Below are 16,407 nucleotides of genomic sequence, written 5' to 3'. Positions count from 1 at the left end.
CGTGTGCCCTCTTCAAAAGACCACTGTTCCTCCTGGCAGTCAGAATCATGGCCTCTGGGATAGGAATGTGGTGTGTATTTTCCCATGTTAGCAAATTAAAGAAAAACAACTCTTCTGTCACTTTTGCAAAACCTTTTCTTTGTTGGACTGGCATTTTAGATAAGGACAGAGCTTTTGGTATTTTGGGTGTAGGGGGAAGGTTCCTGGTAGGTTTGGACAAGGATTAAGATTTCTGAGTGCCACTCCAGAAGTCTGAAACAAGATTCTACACATGATGTCTTAATATTCCAAACAGAAGATCTGGGATAGATAGATTTAGGGCTATTTAGTCTGAAGTCATCTGAATCTGGATGAGCACACCTAAAATGATTAACAACATGCTTATGTCCAGAGCTGAGCTGTGAGAAAGTTCAAGGGAATAAATGCAGACACAACATGAAAGCAGAGATGCCAAGCTTTATCCTGCTTTGGATGCACACTGGGCATCTACAGGCCTAAGAGGCGAGTCACTACTTTCAGAAAAGGCAGCTTCTCTAAGGCTCTATTATGCATTTCTTAGGATCTCGTTATAGATAGAATTTTCATTTCTCTAATTACTAGTGCTGTTTTCACCTTTTCTTGTGTTTATTTACCATCTGTTTTTTGAAGTGCCTTTTAACTATTTTGTATTCATTTTCTAAATATTGGTTTGTTGTTGTAGCTTTGTTGTTGTGGCAAATACTGAAAATGTTACCTTAAAGGAAGAAAGATTTATTTGGTTCATGTTTCCAGCAGACTCAGTTCATTGTTGGCTGGCTCCTTTGCTTTAGACAAGGAATGAGGCAGATCAGCATGGTAGAAGGATGTGGCAGAGGAAAGCTGCTCAGTTCATGGCAACTGGGAAGCAGGGAGCAAAGAAGGGGCTAGGGGCAAGATATACCCTCCCTATATACACCCTAGTGACTTTCTTCTTCCAACTAGGCACCATTGCCTACAGTTTTCATCACCTGTCAATAATGCTGTCAGATTAAGATTCTCTTAAATGATTAACCCACTGAGGATGGTAGGGCCCTCATGATCCAGTGACTTTCCCAGCAACCACCACTGCATTATCAATAAACACAAGGTCCTTGGGGGACCTTCTAGGACCTACCATAATATTTGTCTTCTTACTGAGGTGTACAATTTCCTTTTACATCCTAGGCATAGGCATTTTATCTGACACAGGTTTTGCAAAAACCTGTGGCTTGCCCTTTCCTTAGTTTTCTTTTAAATGCAGTTGTTTTTAATGTTGCAGGTTTTTTTCTTTTGTAGTTCATGCTTTTGTATTGTGCATGAGTAATCCACCACTCAAGGTCCTGTTAATATTCATCTGTGTTTTTTTTTAGATTTATAGTGCTAACACTTACATTTTGATCTGTGACATACTCCATATTAATTTGGCTTAGGTTGTGAGGTCAAGTTTGAGAATAATGGAGTGGGTATGTGACTCAGTGGTACAGTACTTGTCTAGCATAACTGAGGCCCTAGCTTCCATCCCCACCACTGCAGGAAAAAACCAGTTTGAGGATAACCTTTTGGGGGCACATGACTTTCCTATTTCAGCAGTGTTTGTTAGAAAGTTGACCCTTTCCCCATTGCACTGACGTATATGTGGGTCTGTGTCTGACTTTTTTTCTGTCCCATTGATTATCTCCCTGTCTTTACACAGAGATTACATTTTTTTATTTCTGAGCTTAATAATGAGAATGAGGATGAAACCAGGCAGTGTTGTCCCTTTCTATAGTGCTGTTGACTCCTGTTCCTACTCAGTTCTCCAATCAGTATCTTTCAGAAACCATGTGGGTATGAAAAACTCCTAAGTCAATGTGAGAGAGGATTGAGGTTTAACCCTCATCCATGCTCCTGGCATAGTGGTCTACTCATTTAGGAATTCATTTCTCTTAAGCATCATTTTGTAGATGTGTTTTTGGTGTGCTGGCCTTGATCAGTTTGTTTCAGAATTTTTCAGTGGTTTGTCACAATATCCATAAAGTATTTCAATGATTTGTCCAATACATCCTTAGTATTTATAATTTTTTGATGTTATTGAAAAAGGAGTTATTTTAAATTGATAATATTTGTTTTTTCTATTGTTTCTTCTACTTAGTTGCACATGGCAATAGAATGCCTTATGATTCATTGTACACAAATGGAGTACAACTTTGTATTTCTCTGTTTGTATATAATGTAGTGTCACACCATTTGTGTTATCATACTTGTATATAGGGTAATGATGTTTGTCTCATTCCACCATCTTTCCTACCCCCTACCACCTCCAGTCCCTTCTTTTCCCTCTACACAATGCAAAGTTCCTCTGTTCTTCCCTTACCCCTGTACCACCCATTATGTATTAGTATGCACTTATCAGAGAAAACACTTGGCCTTTGGTTTTTGGGGATTGGCTTATCTCACTTAGCATGATATTCTCCAACTCCATCTATTTACCTGCAAATGACATAATTTTATTCTTTAAAACTGAGTAATATTCCATTGAGTATATATACCACAGTTTCTTTAGCCATTCATCTATTGAAGGGCATCTGGGCTGGTTCCTCAATCTAGCTATAATGAATAGAGCTGCTGTAAACATTAATGTGACTGCATCACTGTAGTATGCTGATTTTAAGTCCTTTGGATAAAGGCCAAGGAGTGGGATAACTGGGTCAAATGTTGGTTCCATTCCAGATTTTCTAAGGAATCTCCATAATGCTTTCCAGAGTAGCTGTACCAATTTGCAACCCCATCAGCAATGTATGAGTGTACCTTTTCCCCACATCTTCGTGAACACCTATGGTTGCTTGTATTCTTTTATTTATTTATTTATTTATTTTACTTTTTTAGATTTTTTATTTTCAGTACCTTAAATTTACTCATTTAAACTTTCTAAACGTGTACATTTTTTTTCCTTTTTAACAAAGTATAATAAAACATGAAACCCCAAAAGAGAATACTTGACATTTACTATTCAGAATCAAATTAGTGGAATATTAAATATTACAAAACTATATATTTAAAAATATTTATAAAGTTACATGCAGTTTTGTAGAATTGACAAAACAATGGCTCAAAAATAGGAGAATATTCTCACTCCTAAAAATAAAGCATGTCTGGTAGAAGCTGCAAAGATTTCAGTCTGGGCACCAATGCCTCATCTTTGTGCATGGGAGAAGTGACACATGTGGCCACCCTCCCTCCCCTCTGAGAGCAGGGTGATGGCCAGGCCCTGTGGCCTCCATCAGCACAGTTTATGGCTTTCTAGAGTATTGTAAGAGTGGACCAGAGACCCCACTTAGACTCAGCCCAGGGACTGTTTAGCAGTAACCTCTCAAACCCCACAGCTTTCAGTGTCACCTGACTTTTTTTCTTGGAAGTTGCCTGCACCTTGGGAAGAACAGCCAGCCCTGCTCATGTTCCACAGGACCATCCTTAGGGATGAGACTGAGCAGGAAGCCTGTTTCCTGTACAAGCTTTGAGACATGAGCTGACAAGGCCAGCAGTTCCCAGGATGCAAGACTAGCATCAGATAACAACAGGAATCTGTGAGTGATGGGAGGAGCTGGGAGAGGGCCTAAAGGCCTGTGCCCACAGGGGTCCCTGCCAGGGAATGAAGACCAAGAGGGCCCTTGTGCTGCATCTGAATAAAGCTGGGCTACAGTTGCTGTGTGGACAGTCTGACTCCCTTGGAGAGGCAGACAGTGCTGGCTCTTTAATACCCAGTCACATTCCTGTGCTCAAGAAAATGTTTTGCCTTTATTTTTATTTTAAGTGATAGCTTCCATTTCCTCAGTGCTCTTCAGCAATTAGGAGTTTAAACACTTTCCAATTTTCAATATTACTGTGAAATAAAATTTTGAAAATAAGGCAGAAAGCTGATATTTTGCTTAAAAAACCAGAAAAGTTAAACAGTTTTACCCTGACTGTTCTACTTGAATCTGTACATTCCACTGTACCCTTTCCTGGAGACAAAACAGGGTTAGAAGCTAGAGCATGTGGCAGGATCCACAAAGCACAGTGCCACTCAGGCACACCTGGTTCCAGGATCTGGTTTCCACATGGTGACTCCAGAGGGCCAAGACATTGTGTCTCCAACCAAGGATGGAGTCTCCTGGTGAAGTGGAAGGTGCTCCTTGGGCTTACTGACTTTGGTTGCTTTTGGAGAAAGATTCATCATGGTAACGCTGCTAGCCAAGGATGCCCAGGCATAGCTGCACATGGGTGTGGACTTGTGGGTTGATGGAGTTTCCTCTGCACCCTGTGTCTCACTCTGGGTCTCCCGGTCCCCTATTGCACAGCCTCCTGGAGACCTCACACCACACCCTCAACTTCAAAAGAACACTGGAGGTTTTCCATAGCTGGAACACAACCATTGCAGGTCAGGACCATTATGCTGAACGTAAGCCTCACACTTCAGATGGAAGCTTGTACTTTTGTTGCTTGTGTTCTTTATAATAGCCATTCTAATTGGAGTGAGATAAAATTTTAAGGTAATTTTGATTTGAATTTCTCTAATTACTAGAGATAAACTTTTTTTTCATATATTGATCGATTGTATATCTTCTGTGAAGTGTCTGCTCAGTTCCTCAGCCTATTTATTGATTGGATTATTTGTATTTTTGGTGTTAAGTTTTTGAATTCTTTATAAATTCTCAAGATTAGTGCTCTTTGTGAAGTTCATGTGGAAAAGATTTTCTCCCACTTGTAAGCTCTTTACTCACATTATTGTTTCTCTTGATGAGAAAAACCTTTTTGTTTGAATTCATTCCATTTATTGATTTTTGTTTTTAATTCTTGTACTTTGGGAGACTTTTTAAGGAAGTCTGATTCTAAGCCAACATGATGAAGATTTGGGCCTATTTTTTTTTCTATTAGGTGCAGAGTCTCTGGTCTAATTCCATTTTTATTTGAGTTTTGTGCAGGGTGAGAGGGTTTTAATTTCATTTTGGTGCATATGAACTTCCATTTTTTCCCAGCACCATTTGTTGAAGAGACTATCTTTTTTCCCATTATAGGTTTTTGGCACCTTTGTCTAGTATTAGATAACTGTATTTATGTGGTTTTGTCTCTGTGTCTTCTGTTCTATACCTCTGGTCTACCTGTCTGTTTTGTTGCTAATACCATGCCGTTTTTGTTACTATATTTCTGTACTATAGTTTAAGATATGGTGTTGTGATACCTCCTGCTTTACTCTTCCTGCTAAGGATTTCTTTGGCTATTCTGGATCTCTTATTTTTCTAAATTAATTTCATTATTGCTTTCTCTATTTCTATGAAGTATGCCATTTGGGATTTTAATTGGAATTGCATTGAATCTGTATAAAGCTTTTGGTAGCATGGCCATTTTAACATTAATTCTGCCTATCCAAGAACATGGGAGATCTTTCCATTTTCTAAGGTTTTTGTCAAGTTGTTTCTTTAGTGTTCTGTAGTTTTCTTTGTAGAGGTCTTTCACATCTTTTGTCAGATTGATTCCCAAGTATTTTATTTTTTTGAGGCTATTGTAAATGGGTTAGTTTTCCTAATTTCTCTTTCAGTGAATTCATCACTTATGAATAGAAATGCATTAGACTTATGAGTGTTTATTTTATCTCCTGCTACTTTGCTGAATTGATTTACTAGTTTTAGAAGTTTTCTGGTGGAATTTTTGGAACCTTTAAATATAGAATCATGTCATTTGCAAATAATAGTAGTTTGAGTTATTATTTTCTTATTCATATCCCTTTAATTCCTTCAGTTTGTCTAATTGCTCTGGCTAGAGTTTCAAGGACAATGTTGTATAGAAGTGGTGAAAGAAGGCATCCCTGTCTTGTTCCAGTTTTTGGAGGGAATGCTTTCAATTTTTCTCCATTTAGAATGATGTCGGCCTTGGGTTAGCATAGATAGCCTTCACGATGTTGAGGTACTTTCCTACTATCCCTAGATTTTCTAGTGTTTTGAACTTGAAGGGTGTTGCATTTTGTCAAATGGTTTTTCTGCATCTATTGAGATGATCATATGATTCTTGTTTTTATGTCTATTGATTTGACAAATTACATTTATTTATTTCCATATGTTGAACCAACCCTGCATCCCTGGGATGAACCTTATTTGATCATGGTGCACTATCTTTTAAATATGTTTCTGTATGCAATTTGCCAGAATTTTGTTAAGTATTTTTGCATCTATGTTCATCAGGTATATAGGTCTGAAGTTTTCTTTCCTTGATGTGTCTTTGCCTGGTTTTGGTATCAGGGAGATACTGGCTTCATAGAATGAGTTTTGAAGGGTATCCTCCTTTCTTATTTCATGGAATACTTTTAGGAATATTGGTATAATTTCTTCCATGAAGGTCTTGTAGAACTCAGCTGAGAATCTGTCTGGTCCTGGGCTTTCCTTGATTCATAGGCTTTTGATGGCATCTTCTATTTCATTGCTTGAAATTGATCTGTTTAAATTGTGTATGTCCTCTTGATTAAGTTTGGGTAGATCATAAGTCTATAAATTTGTCAATGTCTTTGAGATTTTCTATTTTGTGAGATTATAGATTTTCAAAATATCTTCAAAGTATGTTTTGTATTTCAATAGTGTTCATCACGATATTTCCTTTTTATCATGAATTTTAGTAATTTCAGTTTTCTTTCTCCTTCTCTTTTTTAGTGTGGCTTAGGGTTCATCAATTTTGTTTATTATTTTCAAAGAACCAACTTTTTGTATTTTCTATTTTTTCAATTATTTCTTTTGTTTCTATTTCATTGATTTTAATTCTGATTTTAATTGTTTCTGGTCTCCTACTTTTGGTGTTGATCTCTTTTTCTAAGACTGTGAGATGTTATGTTAGGTCATTTACTGGTTGACTTTTTTTATTCTTTTATTGAATGAGCTCAATGCAGTGAATTTTCCTGTTAGTACTGCTTTCGTAGTGTACTAGAGATTTTGTTACCCCCACTATCTTTAATTGGGGCAGCTTCAATCTTGGAATACCTGTGAGAGACTAAATTGTTAACCTTTGACTGTTTATTTCTAGCACATAGAAATAAAATTTGTTGTTAAAATTATCTTTAGAAAGATATTAATTAAGTTTGAGTTTTGTTGTTTACATGTATTTGTATTTGAATTTCTCTTCTAATCTATACTCTTATGTCATCAATAAAACAAATTCATTCATCCTAAAGAAGTTTTAGGAAACACAAGATGGAATAGAATCGCTCATTTCAATTTTTATGGCTGAAAATCTGTAATTGCTCTGAAAATGTGTTTTTCAATATTTTATAATGACACTGTATATTTTTAAACTCTTTATTTTGAGGTGATATCAATTCACATGCATTTGTTAGAAATAAACCAGGTGGTAGGTACTTTACACGCAGTTCCCCCAGTGGTAATATCTTGTACAAGGGCAGTGTAACATCACAACCAGAAAGTTGACCTCAGAACAGTCCAGATGGCCTCATTCAGATTTCACCAGGTTCCATGTTCTAGGTGTCTGGGTGCAAATCATGCTGTTCCATGATATGTGAGGATGAGTGTGACCACCAGAGTGGACCCACTGCACACTAACATATGGAAAGCTCCTGCTTGTACCTTCAGTGTCAGACTGCCTCTTGTCCTTCCCACAACCTCTTGGAAATGTAGTATAATTTTGTCCTTTCAAGCACATTCTATAAATGGAGCCATATCATCTGTCCAGTTTCTGGAATTGGCTCTTTCCAGCCAGTGCAATTTGCTACACAAGTTGCTTCTTGTGGTTCTTCTTTCTTGTTGCTTAATAATGTTCTGTGGCCTGGAGGCACCACTTTGTTGCCTGCTCACACATTCAAGTATTTTGGGGTTGTTTCCTGTTTGGGGGTACTTATGAAGAAAACTGCTGTATGCATTTGTATTCAGGTGTGCTTTTTTTCTCACTGAGTTATTTGTCCAGGTTGGTCTTCAACATCTGGGTCAAGCAATCCTCCAAGCCCAGCCTCCTGATTGCTGGGCCTAAAGACACATGGCTCTGCACCTTGGTTCATGCACAGGCTTTTGCATGAATCTATTTCCATTTCTCTGGGATGAACATCCAGGAATGTGGCTGAGGCCTATGCTGGTTCATGTTTAATTTACCAAGATACTACCCCTTCTTTTCCAAGGACTGTACCATTTTACAGTCCCAACAGGACATAAAAATTACATGGTATCTCCAACTGTTCACCAGGATTCAGTGTCATCACTGTTGTTTTTTTAGGTCCTTTAGTCAGTTGCAGATTCCTATCTCAGCACGCTGTTTCTTTTGCTATTGTGTGTGCTACTGGGCCTGCACCTCAGCGCCACTCTTACACTGAGCTACAACTATGGCCCCTTCATTTATTTTTATTTTGTAACAAGATCTTGCTTAGTTGCCCATCTGGGTTATGATCCTTCTGTGCCAGCCTCATGAGTAGCTGGAGTTATAGGCTTTCACTTTGCTTTTCACTTTTGAGAGTTTCTTTTGATACATCCTTAAGCTTCATATAACTTCCTTTAGTCATGTCTGATCTTAACAATCCCTGCAAAGACATTCTTCATTTCTGTTTTGGTTTTGATGTCTAATATTTCTTTCTGCTTTTTCTTGGAATATGTATCTCACTACTTACATTAACTATCTGTTCTCATGTTGTCTGCTTTTTTCTTTAGTGTCTTTACAATAGGAATAATAGTTGTTTTAATTTTCTGGTTTGATCATGCTGACATCTCTTCCTTACCTGTGTCTGGCTCTGACACTGGCAGTGTCTTACAGGTCAGTTACTTCAGGCAGAGAGGTATTTAGTGATGTGGTTGTAAGTTTTGGGACCATGGGAGACACTGTTCATTGCTGTGATGAAGTCATGTGCATTTAGTGAACCTGTGTCCCCAAGTTTGTCTTTTACAAGAGCTTCTATGTTTTGCTTGTCCCTCAGGTGGGACAGGAAGGAACAAAGGACTGGAGTGGCATTTCCTTTGTCAGGTTGGTGTTTCCCTGATTAAACTCAGGCAGGTGGGGTCAGTTCAAATACTTTTTCATGATGGCAGACCTCATTGAGAAGCAAATGATTTTCTAGGAGTATTTGAAAACAGTTATTCACCCTGTTCTGCAAGCAGCATAAGAGGTTTTTCTCCACACTCCACTCTGAGGAACTGGTAGTCCCTGAAGATGACCTGCAAAGGTGTGGGACCTCCCTTTAGAGTGAGTATCCTGAAGATTTTAACTTTTGGACTTGTCACATTTGAGACTCCAGCAATTTGTTCATTACACTTTGGGGTGTATTACTCCTGTAGAAACTCCCAACAAGGGGTTTCTTATTGATTATGGACCTGATCAGTTGTAATTCTCTGTATCAATTTGTCTTTCTTGAGTTTACCTAGGGCCTTGGTTTTGCTGAGCACAAAATCTACCACTAGCTATATCCCTAGTCCTTGTCCTGACCATTATTTGGCAAACAGTTTGCACTAAGATCTCAATATTCTCATGGATGTAAGAAGAGTAGTTCATTCTAGCTTAGTTCAGTGTTTGACTTGTTACAAGGGTGGACAACTTCCAATCTTCTTATAGGTGGAACAGGGAGTTGGAAGTCTGCTTGTGTCCTTTTTTATTCCTTTATTTCATTGTCAAAGTTGTTTTTAATTATTTTAATTGCTTAATGTTCATTTACTTACTTTCTCATCCATCATATTTCCTTAAATTTTTTATTACTATCTGTTTTGGTAATGATTTGAATTTGAGTTTGTAATTCCCTTGAGTTTGTTTTTCTGTTGTCTGGCACAGTTGAACAGTGAATCCATCTATTTTCAAACCCCATATTTTTTGATTGATGGAAGCCCACAGCATTGTTTACATTGTATATTTTTTATCATGCCCATTTATCTTACCACTGATGACTAAATTCTTGCTATACTTTAGTCTACTGATGATTTAGTACATAGAATGTTTGGTTTACTCACACTCTAAGTAATTCAAACATTTTGTATACTTTTGTTTTATTTTGATTATCTCTTATTTATTTTTTTATTTACTGTGATAAGAACAGGTGGCCTGTTGATCAGTTTGATAGCTGAGCTTTTTGTTTTTGTGTGGCCAGAAAAATAAGGTCCTATTGGAAGGATGTCCTACAGGTGTATTGAATTGAAGTATCAAGTGCTTGATTTAAGAATTTTCTGTGATAGATTTGATGAAAGCATGCATGTGCTGTGGTGTCAGCACACAGAACAAACATAATCCCAAAGACTTAATACGTAAAGACCTTATTATTTGTTCTCAAGTTCTATGTTCTGTTAGTTGACCCTCTGTGAAGTCGACTCTAACCTGTGATCCTGGGCTGCAGTACTCATCTGATCATGAAGACAGATCAAGAGTTGACACATTCACTTTAAAGTTGTTTGGCCTCCCACCCAGGTTCAGGTTGTTGCCTGGGGCATTGGACCTTTCCTCACCCACAAAGTAGAAAGATCTTATGAGAGTCAGACTCAGGTTGAATTTAAGATAGTCAAAACACTTTCCTGATGAAGTGACTTAGAGAAATCCTCTGGTAATGAGAAGGTGTGCAGGGAGTCTGTGATGTTCTTGATGGGGCCCTGGACCCAGTTACTACTTATGATAAATTGGCCTGTCTGAATGTTTACATCTCCTACAACCATCCCTTAAATAGTTACCTAGGAGATCCATATGTGTCAGTCTGACCCAGGTACAGTGTTCTGTGGGAGTGAGGACTTTAGAACCAGCATGTGAGAGAAGGAACTTAGCAGGATGGCTAAACTTCTCTGAGCCTGTTTCCTCATCTGCTAAAGGTTCACCATAACACCCTGGTTCTAATTTGCCCTTCATCTGACCAAGGCCTGGCTTTCCCTTTACTCCAGGTCCATCAATGTGGTCACACATTCAAGCCTTCTTGGACTTCCATCCTGCTGTGCTCCTTTACGCCCAGGACCTTTGTTCTTGCTATTCTCTCTGTTTAGAAAATGCTACCCAGATCCTGTCAGTACTGGATATGCTTCAGTTAGTTCTTATACACAGTAGATCCTGTTTTGTGTTCCTTCTGGCATTCCTTGTCTTTGGATTGGAGTGTTTCATGAATTTTCTCTTAAAGCATGCCCTGATGAGGGAGGATGGCCTTCTGTCATTTTGTTGTTTCCTGTGATCTTATAGTTCCTTTGGCCCTCATTTCCTGTAAGTTTATATTTCCCACTTAGCTGATTTTCATAGTAAGACTTGTGATTTCCCATCACTTTCACTTCTGTTGTGTACTGTAGCTATTTCTTTGTGATTCTAACGGGGTCCCATTTAACATAGGAGAGTGACACCTTGCTTTTATGTAAACCTAAAGTGTCATAAATTCACTAAGATTGCAAGTGCTCCTCCTGTGAAGCTCTAACCCATCCCCCCTCAGTTACTGCTCCCACAGAGGTACATATGAATGCACTGTGTTTCCAAAAACATGGACTGATAGTTGGAGTTTTTGCTATATGTCTCTTAAATCATATAGAAAACAAAAGCAACCCTGTCCTTTATAGGCATTATGAATTTGCCTTTACCAGAGCTCTTCCTGTGTCCATCTAACTATGAGTTCCAGTCTAATGTTCTTCAGTTCAATTGGAAGAACTCCCTACATGCAGGGCACCTCTAGTGGTGACTCCTGTTTATCTGGTGCTATGGTTTGAAGTGTGAATCCCTCCAAAACTCCAGCTGAAACTTTAACCCTAATGCATTGAGAATCTGGGCCATCAGGATGTGGTTAGTCCTTAAGGCTCTGTCACCATGGATAGATGATACCTTTAGAAAATAGCACTGTTTTACATGCATGAGGCACTGGATGGATCTCCAGCACCACACACCACATATACACACATGTGTGCACACACATTAAGCCAGACCTGGTGGTACAGGCCTGTCATTGTAGCTACTGTGAAGACTGAGACAGGGGAAGTACAAGTCTGAGACCAGTCTTGATAATTTAGTGACCCTGTCTCAAATAAAAGTGCTGTAGAAGAACCTCTGTGGCTCAGCTGATTCCCAGCATGTATTAAGTCCTGGTTTCAGTAATCTGGACCATAAGTAATTTTAATGAAGGAAGGAAGGAAGGAAATAAAGAAGAAAGGAGTGGGCTTGAAGGAATGGGTTCAGTCCTTCCTTCTCCATCATATGAGGGCACAGTAACAAGGCCCTATGTTAAATGGAGAAAGCAGGCCCTCTGCACACACCTAATCTCCTGGCACCTTGATCTTGGATTGTCAGACTTCTCAGAACCCAGAACTTTGAGAAATCAACAACTCTTTAAAAAGTCATCCAGTATAAGGCATTTTGATGCAGGAACTTGAAAGGAGTGAGACTTGTTGGAATGGCATCACTGCTGCCTGCTGTGGAAGGACACTGGGGCTGACCATAGGATTCCTGGCTGACAGGTTTGTCCTTCACCACTTTGAATATTTCAACCCACTGTCTCCTGTTTTCCAGGGTTTCTGAGAAGAAAGGTGATGAGGACCATATTTATGGGGAAATGATAACAAAGGTTCCCTTCCTCTCAGCCCCACACATGTGAATAGCATGGATACGATGTCTTAGGAAACACAGCATTTTGTGTCAGAGTCAGAATGTGAGTGAAGTACTACCATCTGTTGAACACCAGTCATTTTCAGTTGTAAGAAAAATTGCACACCTTGAATGTAGGTATGATCAGTTCTTTAAAAGGCAAAAGCCATTGCAGATTTTCAGACTTGGAATGAAAGAGCCATTGAAGCCTCCTAGTGGTCAATTTATAAATAGGTAAATATCAGCTTCCACAACCCACTAAAGTCAGAAACTGCTGGAGTCCTTCCTTGTTTTTACTATAAAATCGCAAAGGTCCTTGATGGTGAAGTGTAAAGCAACCACTGTGGGTCATACCCAGGGAAGGGAGCCCCAGTTCTACAATATTTTATGACACATAATGTGTGTAATGATTAGTCTATAATTATGAATTTTGGGTAAGAAAGGAGTACTAGCAATATTATCATCATTTATATGGAGGAAATGTGCAGTTAACATGGCTCATCACATGTGAGAATGAGCTTGATCACCTTGTCAAAGTAGGTCCAGTTTCTCCACTGGGCAGTTGTTTTCCCCTCCTCTTTCCACACTTGTCAGAGGCAGGTCACTCTCAGGGCAGTGAGTGAAGTGAGCTGCAGCTCCCCAAGGAGGGAATAGCCACATGCATGATCTGGAGTTCAGCCTCAGGTGGGTTTAAAACTAGCTTATCTGAAACTCCTCAGGTGTCCTTTTACACACTTTCTTTTCAGTTAGATGATTTATACAATGCAAGATGACCTGCTTTTATTTGCTTAAGCTTTTCAAATTAAACAAGATAATGAAATAAATGGGAGATGGATTCTTTGCCATTGTAAATCTGTGCCTTGTCCAAAGTCAAATGAGCCAGTTTTGACAAGCTAGGGAGTCTTATGAAATTATTTACTGACTCCTATTTATTTTATCAACTCTAAAGGGAGACATTTGCATTGTGTTCAATTCCTGATTTACCTTCCTGTTATGGTTTATTTAAAAATCAGTTCTGTGAATTTAAATTGAAGCTATATTCCCCAATGTATGCAAATGTGTATATACAAGACTCTATTCCACAGCTTTACTTTCTTATTTTTTTGTGGAACTGGGGAGTCTAACTCAGGGCTCATGCTTACAAGACAAGCACCCTAATAGTAAGCTATATCCCCACCAGTTTTTATTTTGAGACAAGGTCTTGCAAGCCTCAAACTTGGGACCCTCCTGTTCCAGCCTCCCAAATAACTGGAAATAAAGTTATGTGCCAACAAACCTGGCTTATGGCATTGTCTCTACTGAACAAAATACCCAAAAATATAACAACAACAAAAAACCTCTGATAAAACATCAATATCCATTAATAGAAAATTAGTTAAATCATGGAATGTAGATAATATTGAATATGATGCCACTGTTAAAAAGAATGAGTGAAGTCTGCATGTACATAAATGGGCAGGGTCTGTGTTATACAATCATTTGGGAGAGCAAGTTGTCACATGGAGTTATACTATGCTCCTATTTGTGCAAAAGTTTACAAGGATATACAAGCACATGTACACATAAATACAATGGAAGTTTATATAAAGATGCAGAATGATGTGGAAGATACACAAAGACAGCAGAATATACAAAACTGGCAGCAAGGGCGTCCTATGTGGAATTGAACTGGGATTGGGGAAGCAGGTAGAATATATCTTGAGATTTATGATTTGTTTTACATTTGTTTATGTCAAAATGAAAATGTGTTTTCTATAGTTTGCTTCTAAAAAAAGGGCAGGAATAAGATGAAAAGAGGGATTACCCAGGTCCCAGCACTAAGGTAGACTTGTTTGTAAGTGAGCTGGGACTGATGTCCAGGAGGCAAGGACTGTCCTGAGAGCTCATCAGCTGGTTCCTATACACACTCAGGTGCCTGCTAAGGCTTTTTCCCCTCAACATCATGTTTCACATCAGTCCCTACGTCCACATGCCTTTATGAGTAAGGTCAGCCAAAAATTGCTGATATTTTCCAATCTTTTTACATTTAAGTGTGATTGTTACAGCTATTGCATAAAAAGAATGTGAAAGATTTTCTTTTTCTATGCTTTGAAGAATTTAAGTACCATTTAAATTATGTCTTTTGAGTGTTCCAAAGAATATTCCTATGAAATCATCTGAACCCAGTACATTTTTTATGGGGACACTTGTTCAATAACTGTAATCTATTAAAGTTATGAATTTATATTTTCAATTTTTAGTGGGGTCAATTTTAGTAAATCATTTATTTTAAAGATATTCAGATTTCATGTAAATATCCAAATGCTTTACATATGGTATTTCAAATTAGTCTTCTATGCTTGATTAGTCCTGTTTTCTTAATAATGCATAAACATACTTTTTATTACTTTATTCTACATTATTTCATGGATTTTTCTTTATGAATTGAGCCATTTAGTTCACTTATTTTCCTCTATTGCATAACTTCTTAAAGTTGTGACTTTTCCTCATTACTATTTTAATTTTATCTTGTAAATTCTAACATATAGTGATTTTAAAAATCACTTTTAAAAATACTATAATTCATTTTCTGGTTTTGTTGTTATTGTCATTGATCCAAGAGTTAACAAAAATGTTTTAATGAAATTAGCAGAGGAACCTTTATATAAAATCCGATGTTATTCATGTTTCTGAGTTTTAGTTTTATTCCTTTGTTTCTATTTCTTTTGTTCCTGCCCTTTCTGTCCACTTAAATATTTTGCATCTCTAGGTTCCAGGAAACTATTTTTTTTTGTCATTTTGGAAAAAGTTTTGTCTTTATATTCAGTTTCTTTCCGAAATTATGTCACATCTTTGGGCAATTGTCTATTCACAGAAGAAGACCTACAAACAATCAACAAACATATGGAAAAATGTTCAACATCTCTAGTAATAAAAGAAATGCAAATCAAAACCACCCTAAGATTCCATCTCACCCCAATCAGAATGGCGATTATCAAGAACACAAGCAACAACAGGTGTTGGCGAGGATGTGGGGAAAAAGGTACACTCATACATTGCTGGTGGGGTTGCAAATTAGTGCAACCACTCTGGAAGGCAGTATGGAGATTCCTTAAAAAACATGGAATGGAACTACCATTTGACCCAGCTATCCCACTCCTTGGCCTATACCCAAAGGACTTAAAATCAGCATACTACAGAGATACAGCCACATCAATGTTCATTGCTGCTCAATTCACCATAGCCAGATTGTGGAACCAACCTAGATGCCCTTCAGTTGATGAATGGATAAAGAAATTGTGGCATATATATACAATGGAATATTACTCAGCCATAAAGAATGATAAAATTATGGCATTTGCAAGCAAATGGACGAAATTGGAGAATATCATGCTAAGTGAGATAAGCCAATCTCAAAAAACCAAAGGATTAGAATTTTAAAATCCCAAGTTGCAATTTTTTTTTCATTTTGTTTGATTTAATTAAATTCATATTGGGGTATTTTCTTACACTTTATAACTTTTTCCATAAGCTTTCATTAGCTGAAAATGTTTGATGTAGATTCTGTGTCCTGTGTGTTAGGTTTATTTCTGCTCCTGACAGAGTGTGAATTTTCCTGACCATCATTCACAGGTGACTCAGCCCCTGGGGCTGAGGTGGCTGGTTCCAGATTGCCCTCTTCTGTGGATTAAGTGAAGTGCAGTTTTAAATAGCATGGTTGGTGTTCCAATGTATCCCTCCCTGGTCACCATTAGGCCCCTGTCCCCCAAGCTTTCAAGTCCTTTCCTTTCTACAGTCACCCTTGTGCTAACAGAAGGTCTTACACAAGCTCATTCCCTTGCTAGAAGAAGAAAGCCTGGCAATTAATGCATGAATGTACTTTTTAGAAGCTGTTGGAAGCACTTTTATAGGTTTCTT

The sequence above is a fragment of the Sciurus carolinensis genome (genome assembly GCF_902686445.1).
Source record: "Sciurus carolinensis chromosome 14 unlocalized genomic scaffold, mSciCar1.2 SUPER_4_x, whole genome shotgun sequence".
In the NCBI taxonomy this organism is placed as follows: domain Eukaryota; kingdom Metazoa; phylum Chordata; class Mammalia; order Rodentia; family Sciuridae; genus Sciurus; species Sciurus carolinensis.
Note: the sequence above shows the minus strand (reverse complement) of the source record.